Source organism: Micropterus salmoides, unplaced genomic scaffold (assembly GCF_014851395.1).
Source record: "Micropterus salmoides isolate LMB-PRFRI ecotype aquatic unplaced genomic scaffold, ASM1485139v1 Ms_hic_scaffold_1, whole genome shotgun sequence".
Lineage (NCBI taxonomy): Eukaryota > Metazoa > Chordata > Actinopteri > Centrarchiformes > Centrarchidae > Micropterus > Micropterus salmoides.
The window spans coordinates 57,722,900-57,737,013 of NW_024040040.1; the positions used below are offsets into that span (position 1 = coordinate 57,722,900).

The 14,114-nt window shown below is 40.5% G+C and overlaps 1 pseudogene; it reads right to left on the bottom strand.

Annotated features, from left to right (window-relative positions):
- The window catches only part of LOC119888721, a 13,503-nt pseudogene extending 6,783 nt beyond the window's left edge, over positions 1–6,720 (bottom strand).
- Positions 6,721–14,114: the final 7,394 nt, after the last annotated feature.

Sequence of the window (14,114 nt, forward strand, 5' to 3'; positions counted from 1 at the left end):
GAACAACCAGGAGAAATTTCCCTAAGGATCTCCAGTTTGCTCAACTCTCCTTAAACATTTAAATACATCATGCACTACTATTGCACACTTTGATCACCATAAACTACTAACACTACTATGCCTTTGTATCACATGAGACATCCGGTTTGAACTGAACCTCTCACCAGCGTCAGCTCCTCCGTCTCGTCTCAGCTGCCGCCTTTTTGGGGGGCTGAGAAACGCTCGTTCAGGGTGAGGCCACCATCTCTGAAATACTGCTCTGTAAACGTAGACAACACACTTCAAAACTTGGAATTTTTCATGTGTGGTTTAATGGTGGACATCACACAATGTCACGTTGCCCTACAATAAGGCTACACAAGAACGTTTCAGCGTATGGTTTGTGCGGTTGCTATTATCCAGTCATGGATTTCTCTCTCCACAGAAGTGAGTAAACTGCACACACCTGCTGTCAAGCAGTGGAAAGGCATTTAGCCTTTACCATATCTAACCCCGTGACAATTTTTTTTGGAGGTATCGATCCAAATGGGGATTCATTTGCACAAATTTACAGACGTTAACTCTTATTGATATATAATAGAATAGTGGAATGAATATATATTGTACATTTGTTAATCATATTTTATTTTTTTATCTCTTAACCTAGTTCATGCATGTTTGTCACAAACCTCGTGTGCGTTTTGTGTAACTACATGTTTTCTAACTGTGTGTTTATTTTATCTATGTAAACCGATGCAAACTGTAACACTTTTCCTTCAGGATGAACATCTATCTTAAATTGTGGTTTGTGCTTGAAATTTTGACTTATTTTGTTTGACAGCTTAACTTGACTGTTTTAGATAATTTAGTGCCAAATAAACCAATAATACAAAGTATCACAAATCAGGATTCAGTCTAAAACCAAAGACCCAACAAAAGATGTGCATGTAGGGATATTGTGCTGACCTTGACCTGGTGCACCAGTGTGATGATTCCTGGGCAAAAGTCCCAGTGTGCATGGCGGTCTCCCGGTACGTCCCCGAGTGCTCCAGCATGGGCAGGAAGTCCAAACGCTGGCGACCCACGTTGACAAGGTCTAATGAGAGCTGCCGGTCTGAGGAGTAGCACAGCGGGCTGCGGGAGGAGAAAAACAAGAATGAAACCAGCCAAGAGGTAAAAACTGGTTCTAGTTGTTGATGATGTGGCACCGTTACAAGAAGGCTACATAACTCACTTCGTATCGTGATCATAACATCAGGGTGGGCTGACAATTTACATTTGCAATAACAATAGCTGATTTACTCCATTAAACACTTTTAATTACTGTGACAGCTGAAATTCCTGAAAGCCAGAATATGAATGTACTTGGAAGCATTCATTTGTATTTTAGCCTAATTTGTTTTAAAAAGAACTTTCTGTCCCGAGTAAAAACATATTTACCTTACCCGACAAACTTACCTTTCTTGAGTTCCACAACTCTTAATGTTTACAATAACTACGTCTTCCATGTTGGCTAAAAAATGAGGCAACCTCCCACGGATTTCTTAAGTGTCAGAATGCACAATATTTTTATGGATATTTTAAAAAGGCCTAAAGTGGCAGCCAGAGGAGACCAAGATACCCCTCATTTTAGACGGGTGAGTTAAAGGTTGGATGAAAGTTCACACTTCTTTTCTTATTTGATCCGTTTTATCTTCACTTTGACACCATTAGCTCCCAGTTGACCAGATAGTTTAGCCACTCACAAACTTCAGTCATGTTGTATGACTCCTCAGTTAAAGACATTTTCATAGGTCAGCTTGTCTGCTTTTTTCAGGCGCCGGCTCTTTGTTCAAACTTGCCCTCTAGTTTATCCAGGACTTCACTGATCCACCTTCAGCTTTTGGTGTTTTGATTTCTTTCTCTTGTCCGTTACGGTAACTTCTCCTTATAACAGCGTATATCAGTGAGAATAATTATCTTCACGACTTATATTTATTTTTCCCGTTTGATAATGTGAACGTTGGCAGCTTTGATTTTTCCTTTCAACAGCAATGATGTTCATGTTCCCGGTTTGTCCTTTTATCAGCCTGACGGCATCTTCTTATGTAAACAGCTCTGATGATTCCTCCATTTTTCAGCATTACGTTTATGTTCATGGCTTTGATTTCTGCTTCTTACAGCACAGATGCTGCCGAAGTTTCTCCTTCATCAACACTGATGCCTTCTTCACAGCTTCATTTTCCCCTCAACATCAGCATAACATCATCTTGCTCCAATTACTCAGCTTTGAGGATGTTTTTCTTCAATTTCTCCTGATATTTATATTTGGAGCTTTGATTTCTTTTAACAAGTGCTGATATTTATCCTCACTGCTTTGATTTCTCCTCTTAACAGCACAGATGAGGGTGCAATTTCTTCATGTATCATCAATTGACGATAACGTTAGCAGCTTCAATTTCTCCGTTGTGAAATTTATGTCCTTGGCTTCAATTACTTCGTTAAATAGTGTGTATGAATTTAGTATGTTGTAAATCTGAAGTCAATATGGTTGTGGCTGATTTTTCACCATCTAGAAGTCCCTGTATCAAGTTCAACAAAAACAAGAATCCATAGTTGTTCATGTTTGTCTGAACTTGGATACCTTTCATGAATCAGATAGTTGACAGCTTTGTATCCTCTTTCCATCATAAGTGTACAAAAAAACTCCCAGATCATCCTCAGGGTGGGAAATTGCACCACAAAATGTTTTGGCCATGGCTGGTGTGTTTGTATCCACTTCTTCACACTTACTGCATACAACATGAACAACATATGCAGTTTCTTTTATTCTCCAAAAATGAGATTTGATAACAGGTCCTGTCAAGTTTAAAGATGCTCATCTTCCTGTCAAACATCTTGATTTATGCCGTAAAAATACTCCAGAGATTATCTCCTTCACCACAAACCACTCTGACCGATATTTTCTTGTGATTTCTTTCCTTCAATGACTGATGATCCCACTCTCTGGTGTTCTGAAGATAAATCGAGTGATCTTGGACAACATTAAAGGTGGGGTATGCAATTCTAGAGAAATCCAAATCCATGACAAATACCACGATAAAGAGCGAATGTCGACACAGCAAGTCATGTAACTAACGCTAGCTAAGTTGTGGGTTAGCAAACTGTCGCCACAGTTGCTCCTGCAAAGCTAACATGAAGAGAGGGCGAGACGGGTTCAGAGACAACACAGCAGCTCCAGACAGCGATACTCACAACTCTCCTGCTGCTGTAGCTAAAGTGAGCTAGAAAGTAAGCTGAATGTCCATGGGCAAGTCATTCAGCGTTACCCAACACTGAAATCATGGCTGGAATAGTGTTGCGTGACTCCATCTGAGTCACTTTGATTTCCTTTACAGAGCCAGGGCAAACAGGAATTTTTCTCAGTGCACACACTGAACGGGCAGCTAGTGAGGAGATATTTGCTGACTTTTGACAAAAATACGTGCATTGGATTAGAATGGCTTACTCCACCTTTAAATCTTTGTTTCCACAGAGCACCGTCTGTCCGTCTCTGCCAGGACTGTTTGACAGGCAGTGACAGACATTTCCTTCCTCTGTTTCAGCAGTGTTGGATAAATCTTTCCCGATCCAGCTCCACAAACCGTAACTGAAGTTTCCTGAAACGAGTCATAAATACTGATGATGGAAATCAGCTCAACCCGACGCACCATGTGTGCCATCAATCAGGAGGTGGTTAACCACAAAATGAGCAATACAGATTGTCCGATATATGGAGAGTTTTTGTAGAATCATGTCCATAGTTTTTCAGTCAAGGTCTATGACACACAAAGACACCATTTATCAGTGCCTGGTTCAGGTCTATTCAATACGCTCCTTATGATGTTTCTGACTTCCAAGAAATCCACATTAACTGTGGGTTCATTTCTGCAGTCCACCCCTCTTCACGCGATTTTAAAGTCTTGCTTCTTCTGTGATGCTTGTTAAACACAAACTGGATTTCTAGTGGTGAATGTGAGGTTACGTCCAATGCCTTGGGGTGGATATCTGCTCAAGTTTGATTGAATCCTGCAAGAACCACATCTCGTGTCGCCTGTTCCCTCTGCCTCTCAGTTTACGGACAACATTCTCATTATCGTGCTTCCCGACGATGGCTTCAGCTACTCATCTGCTCTTGGGAGATGTTCTTCTGTATCTTGCTCTGTGACTGAATCCCAGATCTTTTCACTTCATAGGTGCAAAAGCACAAAGACATTGTGATGCAGTTCCTTCTTTTAGACACGTTTCCAGCTGGTGTCTTCTCTTATTTGCATTGAATGAGATGCAACTGATGAAATTATAACTTTTAAAAAGTAATGATCTGCAAGTGACACCAGCTTGTTTATAACATCGTTTCCAGCCAAAAGGCACTCCCACGGCTCTTCAGTAATGCATGTTTCAACTGGGGTTTGGTTTCTTCAGTAGGTGGGAGTTTTTCCTGGGCTTCCACAGTAAAGTAGCATGAGTCTCTTCTTCTTGTCCTTTTACATTTTCAGATGAAAATGTAATGCTTCTTGGAAAAACTTCTGCATGGCATCTTGATCGTATGATGTAACAGCAAATATAATCTTGTTGTTGCTTGTACCCACGTGGGAACACATTTTATGCAAAGGTGCAAACTGCAACAAAATCCAGTTTTACAAAAATATTTCAGGCGATTTTTAGTTGTGTCGATTTGAACAAGCCTCCGGTGTCCGTGTGGCTATTTCTTTCGTCTTCCATACGCTGTTTTCCATGTGCTGAGAAACAGAAGTGTGAACTTTCACCGCTCACCCTTAATAATTTGATTTAAAAAATACTCTACCTGTTCTGGTTTACGGGGCGGCTCATATCCACTTTGATGGTTAGCGTTTCCTCTGTTACAACGGTCATGTTCTTGGTTTTCTGACTGTTCCATCCGTGCAGCCTCTGACGGGGCATTTTGGGGTCCAAGTCAACCTGAGGTAGGTGCCGGTCCAGACTTCCAGGCCTGTCATGTTTCCACTGTTGTAGTCTCGGTTTTTCTACCCAGTCACGCTCCCCTTCAATCGGATCCTCATAACAATCTTGCCTGAAGGGTCGGTACCCCGGCCTTTGCTCTTCACGAGGAAGATCTTGATATCCCTGGGAGGACTGCTGTAAGCGCAACTGATTCCTAGGTGGTCCAGTCCTTGCAACCTGGCCGCGATTGACCCGCCCTCTCGCTGGCCGAGCACCCCCCCCTCCCCTGTGGTTCACGGGACCATCTCGATTACCATATCTAACAGGGTTTGGTCTATCTTGTGGTGTAAGGCTCCTCCTATTTTCACGATAGTTGGGGTCTCTCAATTATCTTGAAAATGGCGTTCTCTTGCATCCTCAAGATCATCCAACCTGCTTTCTGACATCCTGAAACGCTCCTGAGAAGGGCGCACTGGACGAGGATTCTTCTGTCGATCAAAGTCGGGGTCAAGATCTCCGCGGTTGGAACAATTTGGCAACCGCGGAGATGGTTCTCTGCCATGTGTGATGCCATGATCATGTTCAATGACGAGTGGTCCCAAGTGCCGAATGTCTCCACGGGGGAGGCTCCCCTGAGTGTCTCCTCCAAACCCATCTCTGGGTGTGTCCATTGAGTAACGCTGTTCCCAAACGTCCTTCTCATTCCTGTACCTGTGACAGCATAAGAGGAAGTGACATGGTTCAACATTTATTCGTGGTTTTAAATCTACACTTGAAATTCGCTTTGGATGCCTCTCACATTATAAATCACATCTGATTTAATTATTAATAACAACATGAATTTTTAAAAACTACCTTTTAACTGTCATTTGTATTAACAACTACAGTATGTTTAATATAAGGCATGTAGCTATTGTTACGTATCAGAAAAAGGTTGCAAAGCAAGAAAACTTTAAGCCATGCAATATTTGTTTGATTAGTGTTTTGTTTTATGGAAAAGAAGGCATGATGACAGTGAGGAATTTGCCTCTATGGGAAAAGAGAAAGATGAGAATCCTCTGCATTCCTCGTTTCCTTTTTTCCCTGCGACAGTGCTGCAAAGCGTTTTGCTTTAAATTTACCCAAGGTGATTGCTGTCATCCATTTCTCTTCTTTGCCTTTTGAAGGGGGGGTTCCTCTCTTGATATGAATCCTCCCTTCGTCTGTCTCTACTGGGACTCTGTATGTTCCTCTTCCCCCTTTCCCTACCTGCTCCCCCTCTTGGTCATCCGACCTCGCAACGGGACCGAGATCTCTGAATCTCCCTCGACCTCTGCCCTGCTCCTCTCTCCTCCAGCCCATCCCCGGCTCTCTCTGTTGTTGGTCTGAGTGAGACCTTGGCGTCGCCGGCAATCTTTCCCTCGTCAACCTTGGAGGCGATTGGGGCGACCTCCCCCTAATTTCAAAACTCTGGAAGTGTTGTCTAAACCCTTCTCTGCGCCTATCTCCATCTCCTACTCCATCACGCAGTGGGGAAAGCCTACGGTCATCATATCCCATCCCTTCATGACGGGGTGATGGCCCCCTGCGGTAAAACTCCTCCTGGTTTGGATGGCGGTGATGCCCAAATTGAGGGTCATCTTGATAAGGAGGGGATCTTCTCTGGTCTTCTGGGTACATGTCTTCCCTTAAGTAGTCCCAGTGTTCTTGAGGATCTTCTCTGGGGCTGTGACTCCTTTCCATTTGATTCCCGTCGAGTTCTGCAAGGACTTTGTAAGGATCGAAATCGGGTTCCTCCCAAGGGAACCTCCTGAAAAGTGACATTTTGAAAAATACAGGAATTAATAAAAAAGCATTCACATTGTAATTTAAAACAAAAATCAAAGGAGATGACTACAGATCATCATTTGTGAGTTTTAAGTTGCACAGATTTTGTGGGACACATAAAATAATGGCAATGTATACCTGTAATTTGGTGATCGGGACCGTGACATTTTGTCAACCTTTAAGGAAAGGAGAGGTTTTTGTTTCAAGATTAAGGTGGCAGGAAAAACCAACACGCATCACAGAATAGGCAGTTTTCACTAAACTACTTCATCTAATTAAGTTATCAAGGAGAACTGTCATTTTACTGAATATGAATATTAACTAGGCTGTCCTGTTTCTAAAAAGACTCTCCCATGGGTCACCTCCAGTTGCATTTATAATTTTGTCTTTACTCTCCTTGAAATGAATGGACATAAAGCAGGAATACAGACTCATATATTTTTAGTTGTTGAAATGAAAGTTGTTTAAATTGCATGTCTGTGCAAGCTTAAACAAAACAAAGCTAAAACAACTAGGAATTTAATTTAGAAAATGGAAATCAGATAATTGGGTTAGGGTTAATTGGTTTGCATACATTTCATTACATAATATCTCCATAATCAATCACATCTGTATAAAGACATGTATGCAGTGTTCACATAACTCTAAATCGTATCTTTCTATTTCTTTAACATTTGAAATCTTTCGCTTCCCTTTATATCTAATGTGAATTTTGTAATCTGTTGTGTTGTATCTGGAGCTGCTGTAACAGGTGAACTTCGCCAGATTGGGATCAACAAAGTCCATCTTCTCTTAGATACAGTTAGAAGATATCCTTATAAATACTATGGTAAGAATTTCAACCAAATTGCTGAGCTCTACCATAAAGTTTAGTCAACACCTCTCTAAAAACTGAACTTTAAAACCTTCATGAAAGTTGCATATGCTGCAGGGCTGTTGTAGATTTCCTACAGCTACAGTAGGAGGCCTTAATAAATGCTAACAAAGTACATGAGAAGTAGTCAGTCTGATTCGGCGTCAATGAAACATCTGACTTACATTCCCAGTTTTACTCCGTTTCCATTTAAGACACATATTGCAGATGCTGATTTAACGTTAAGTCATTGGCAAAATAATTATTAACTTACTGGCAGAATGGACGAGTTTCTCCTGATTGCTAGCTCTGACTGCACCAGGGCACGTTAATAATATAGCCAACCATAATTTATGAATCAACCTCTTTACACATTTAAATTTTGTACGCAAGTTCACATTGCAGCTCTTTTTCCTTAACGCTACTTCATCTGCAGATGCCTTTGGCGACAGCACGAGCTAACTTTAGCTACATCTATAAGCTCTAACGTTACTGGGTTTAGGGGGGGGGGGTGGTGATGTTGAATATTAGGACATCACGAGACAGCTCTTAGTGGGTATTAGCTTTTAAACCAAACAAATATAAACAGAGCGGTCCACTAAAGTCAGGTAACGCATGAATAGCTAGCTAAAGCTAATTAGCAGCTAACGTTACGCAGTTTTCTTACCTTCGTCCACGACACGCGTCAGGCTTCCGCGGCTAACGTTAGCTAAAACGAGGATAACGACACAAAAGACAACCATATACCGGTTTGTGATTTTACATTAAAGCCTATTTATTACCAGATGTAACCCAAAGCTAGCTAAATTAATTGTGTTTTCCATTACAGTCTGAAAGAAAATGGCTGTGTTGACGAAAATCGCCAGCAACAGAACGTGCTCGGTACTTCCGTCACGGTCTTTTCAGAATAAAACTATTGGTCGTTCAAATCCACAATTTAAAAAAAACATAAAGCTGTTAGATAAATAAATAATATATGTATATAATGTCAATATTAATCAAATAATAATGTATTCATGGATATAAGAGAAGGCTTCAGCTTCAATATACAAATTTACAATATCCAAATCAACCTGAAAAAGTCAGGCTCTCTCCACAAGCGTAGTGACGAACTTCCGCTTTTGTCCAGTAGTGGTGTTGCTGTTTACTTCCTGTCTTCATTAGCATTATGGTAAACAACAACAAGATGAGTGATCTTTAATAACAAACAAACATCAGTACATGACCAATAGGATTTCAGAGAAATCACCAAAATCAAAAATCAAACAGAAGTTTTCAGATTGTCAGAGAGGGCAAATTAAGATTGCAATGAAAGATTTGTGTTTAAATAAAGAAGTATTTTGTGCTGTTTCATAACATATTGAGCCATTTAAATTGCTTGTTATTTCAGCATTATATTATCACTTGTGGCCAGATCACGTGGATCACAACGATGTTCTCCGATCTACAGATTTAAGTGTGAGTGAATGCTGAAATGTTTAAGGAAATGTTTAAGGAACATGTCTCACAGTTGTTATGTCAAGATTTTCCTTCAGAAATATTTGTTGTTATAATGGATCTATCTATCTATCTATCTATATAATTAAAAAACCTCTTAAAAAGAAATAAATTATATTAAAATAAAATACCCTAGCCCTAAGCCTTCTGACAAAATAAAGGGACCAAAAAATCCCTAACTAAAAGCTTTACCGAAAAGAACAGTTTTAGCCTACTCTTAAATATGGAAATATTGGTTGCCTTCCGAACCCAAACAGGGGTCTGATTCCACAGCCAAGGTGCCTGATGACTAAAGGCTCTGGCTCCCATCCTACATCTAGAGACCCTAAGACACTACAAGTAGCATCTTGCATTTTGGGAGTGCAGTGTGGTGGGGCAGTATGGAGTTCTTTCAAATAAGATGGTGCCTGACCATTAAGGGCTTTGTAGAAGGCCAGCCCATAGTCAAGGTCCACAAATTTGTTTGTTAAGTTTGTTTTTGATTGCAACATCTTATTTATAAGCAAGTAGTTGCATAACTAAGTTAAAACTGGATGAATAAATCGGTTGACAGACTGAACTTTGAATCACTAACTTACACTGTGGGCTTGGACACAAAGTTTTTTAAATGTACTGGAAATTATACAAATGGCAATGTAAAGGCTATCACCAAAACACACACTGACTGTAAACTGGATCACAGCACACCGGCTGGACTGAATCTCCGTCACTTTGGACACAATAAATAATCATCAGATTAATCCAGAATGAAAATAATCATTAGTTGCAGTCCAAAACAGAACAGGAATCGGGGTTGTCGCCATTCAGTGGTCAGTCCACTCACCACTGGTCGCTACCACTAGGGGCACTGAAGTAAATGGTCCATGAACTGGTCTTTGTGGTCCTAATCCACCTTTGTCCTTCTCTGGCCGTGTTGCCAATGCGGTTAGTGAATAAATGTCAGAGATCATAATCCTTTGTCTAATAGGCTAATTATACTCTATTATGCCTATATTCTTATTGTTGAACTATTTGTTGTAGTTTGGGTGGTTAAATGTATAATAATGAATCAATCTATCCAAGGTCCTTGTGGCCGGAACCAGTTGCTCAGGGGTCCGTCGTGTGGTCCTAATCCACTGCTCACCTCCTCTGTCTAATCCCCCTTCTTCCCATCTCTCTACTTTTAACGAGTGTATTTTGATCCCTTTCCATTTCAATACAGGCGAAATCACAAAAAGGTAGAACATGTTTAACAAAGACATTTCAGGTTTTATCTCCGTCGTTCTGTTCAGTCAAGTAAATATTGATCTTTTATAATATGACATTGTGTTATTGGTGGTAATGAGCACAACTTCAACTTCCACTGTTATTGATTGATTCTATTTAAAATAAGGAGTTCAGCAGCTCTGAGCTCGTCAAAACCACCAACAATCATTTCACGCTCAAAGTCACTAAGATCACATAGACTCATTCATGGACTCTGCTGCTTTCTAAGACTGCACAGAAGAATTATAAAGCCTCAGGTGAGTTGAACAGCTGCTGGAAATGAGAAACACTTGAATCTTCTTCAGTCACAAAGAAAACTCTGGATATCCAGAGAAGTAATTCAACAAATGGGCTTTATTTACACCAACATGCAGCACATTTATATTTATAGGAGCTGGATTGTGGAAATTTACATCACATGAGAAGTAAGATGGGATTTGAATAACGGGATTTGTTTTTTTCTGCAACAATGTAAACTGAAATGAGAAAACAGAACAAATATATACATGTACGTAATCTTAATCACTAATACACTAAAGTTTATAATTAGAACTTATATATTACTTTTTGCTGATTAATTTAAAATCAAAAGGAAAAAGGATACATCAGAAGTTATTAATATGTTCTGGTGTTCAGTATCTGACCAAAGGACCAAAAGAGAGCACTGGCATTTCAAAAAGTAAACAGATATTTAATCCTACACTAATAACAACAAGACTTCAGACTGGAATCAGAATCATGTTTCAGTTTGTAGACGTCAAGAAGCTTTGATTAAATCCAAACTTTCTACAGGTTTTATCTTCATGTTTCTGTGTGTTCATCTATTAAAGTCATCTATTAAACTGTGAGAAGAGTTTGGTATTGGTATTAATAAGCAGAACTTCAGAGAAGTAACATTATGCCTGCAGGCTGGATGCTGCTTTTTCACATCAACTTCCAAAATGTGTTAGAAGTCCATCCATCCATCCATCGTCAACCGCTTATAGGGTCACGGGGGAGCTGGAGCCAATCCCAGCTTACATTGGGCGAAAGGCGGGGTACACCCTGGACAGGTCGCCAGTCCATCACAGGGCCACACATATACAGACAACCACTCACACTCACTCACTCACTCACACTCACATTCACGCCTAAGGGCAATTTAGAGTCACCTATTAACCTAGTCTGCATGTCTTTTGATGGTGGGAGGAAGCCGGAGAGAACCCACTCAGACACGGGGAGAACATGCAAACTCCACAAAAAAAGGCCAGGGCAACTGGGGTTTGAACCCACGACCTCCGTGCCACCCTGCGTTAGAATTTTAATGTGGAAATTTACTGCAATTCTCCACCAATCCACAAGGTGGAGCTGCAACAGAAAAGGAAACAAAACAGAAGAATCCATTCAAATGTGTTAATTTGCCATTATGTTGTCATAAACAGAACTAATCTGCAGAGGCACTTTGGGTTCAGAACATCTGAATGAAATAAAGTCCATTTCCAGGTCCAGGTGGAGGAGGTGGAGCAGAGAATGTGTAAAAGGACAGAGCAGCAGCAGAGAGGTCCAGATTCACTGATGATACTCTGTCACATCCTGAGGAACACACAGGGATGATGGTGGACTTGACCTTGTGTCTGACAGCTGAGTGGAGCTGATCTCAGAACAGTTCAGACTGCAGCACTGTTGTGATTCCTCTGCTGGATGAAGCAATGAAGCAATTTGGTTTACCCCATTTTGCTCCACGCAAGAACATTTTTTAATATATAAAGGTTAAGTGTCTAAGATTTAGTGGCATCTAGTGTTTAGGTTGCGAATCGTCCAAATTTATTTGCCTCAGAGCCTTTGTATTTACTCCACCAAAATTCTACAAGAAGAAGGAGATGAAACGCGCTCTGTAGTACAGTTTGTCCGTTTTGGGCTACTTTTTTTTGGGCTACTGTGAGAATATCTGGCTTGTTTCTAAAAGGTCTGTTTTTGAAGTTTATAATATACCTAAATTGAGATGTTGTGCTAATAGTCCTAGTTGCCTTTTTTGCAGTGCAATAGCTTAGTGTTGAAATGAGAGAACAAACACTTCAGAGATCAGATTTGATGGTACGACACTTGATGAATGAGGACCACTGTCTCTATACATCTTGTGACGCTGTCAGCTGTAATCCAGCTTTATTTCCTGTAGACATGAACACAACAACAACAATCGTCTTCACATAAACTCTAACACATGGTCACAACAAGCTTCTGGCTGATCTGATTGGCTCTCTCTTATAGACTGTATATAAGAAGTGGACATAGTCATGGTGACGTCACCCGTTGGTTTGTGGACTGCCGTTTTGAAGCCTCGAGTTTGGCCAATAGGGCGCCGCCATGTTAAGTTTTTGCAACCAGGAAGTGCCCAGAAGTGACCATATTTGGTTGAGACAGTGGAGCCAACAGCCATGTGTGGAGTTAGCTAGCTTGCTTAGCAGTTTAACAGGGCTGACAACTTTGTCAAGGAATTCTTGGTAGAGAGCTTGGTCTCATCAGTCCATAAGATTGTGTTACTGAACTTTTGAAGCTCATCTCTGTACTTCTTTGCAAATTTCAATCTGGCCTTCCGATTCTTCCTGCTGATGAGTGGTTTGCATCTTGTGGTGTGGCCTCTAGATTTCTGCTCTGAGTCTTCTTCCAACAGTGGATTATGATACCTTCACCCTGCACTGTGGAGGTCCTTGATGATGTCACTTACTGATGTTTTGGGGGTTTTCTTCACAGCTCTCACAATATTTCTGTCATCAACTACTGTTGTTTTCCTTGGCCGACCTGTTCGACGTCTGTTGCTCAGTACACCAGTAGTTTCTTTTGTTTTCAGGACATTCCAAATTGTTGTGCTTGCCATACCCAATATTTGTCCAATGGCTGGATGTTGTGGGGATGGTTGTAAAGCCCTTATGATGACTCAGTATGTTTTTTTGTACTTTTCACCTTTTTTCTCCTGCAAATAAAATGACAATATATGACATCAGACACCTGGTCAGGACAGCATTCGCCAATGCTACTACGCCAAGCAACGTACAACCTGGTTTTAGATGTACAGGCATCTGGCCTTTCAGTCCAGACATTTTCCAGGAGGGTGACTATGCACCCCACACACACAAGTGCACACTAAAACACACACACACAAGTTTTGAAATATTACGCGTTTTAGTTATTTTATATTGTTATATTCAAAACAATGTTATTTATTAAATTCATCCCCAGTTGGTGTTTCAACTCACTAGCAGTTGTGTGGTAGGAGACCAAGCTCCTTAAGGGGAAATCTGAGGAGACAGGTTGGTTTGAAGAGGTTCATAAAATATCACGGCTTCCTGTTTCACAGTTCAACTTGATATTTATGTTGATGTGTTTTAGATGTGTCCATGTCACAGATGTGAACCTAGCTAAAACATTATACATCAAGTGAGGAGCCTGAGAGAAAACCTGCAGTACGTCATTATAATCATCATCAATTACATAACTGTCATCATTAGACCCAACATTAAAACTAAACTGAGTTGTATTAAGTTTCATTTGAACTTGTGTGCTAATTTTAACTCCAATTTTAAATCAGTTTGAACTAAATTATGATTCCTCTAATTTTTGCCAAATGAAGTGTCAGACAGAAAGCGTTCACATCAGCAGTTCAGTTAAAGCTCACATTTTTATGTCAATAAACTACTTCAGTCAGCTAAATAAATACTTTGACTCTTGATCATTTCTTATATCTAAAACAATATTAGAGCCTCTGAGAGTGACAGCAGCTTCTCATCCTGTTTGCAGTTTAAAACTGGGTAGCAATTCC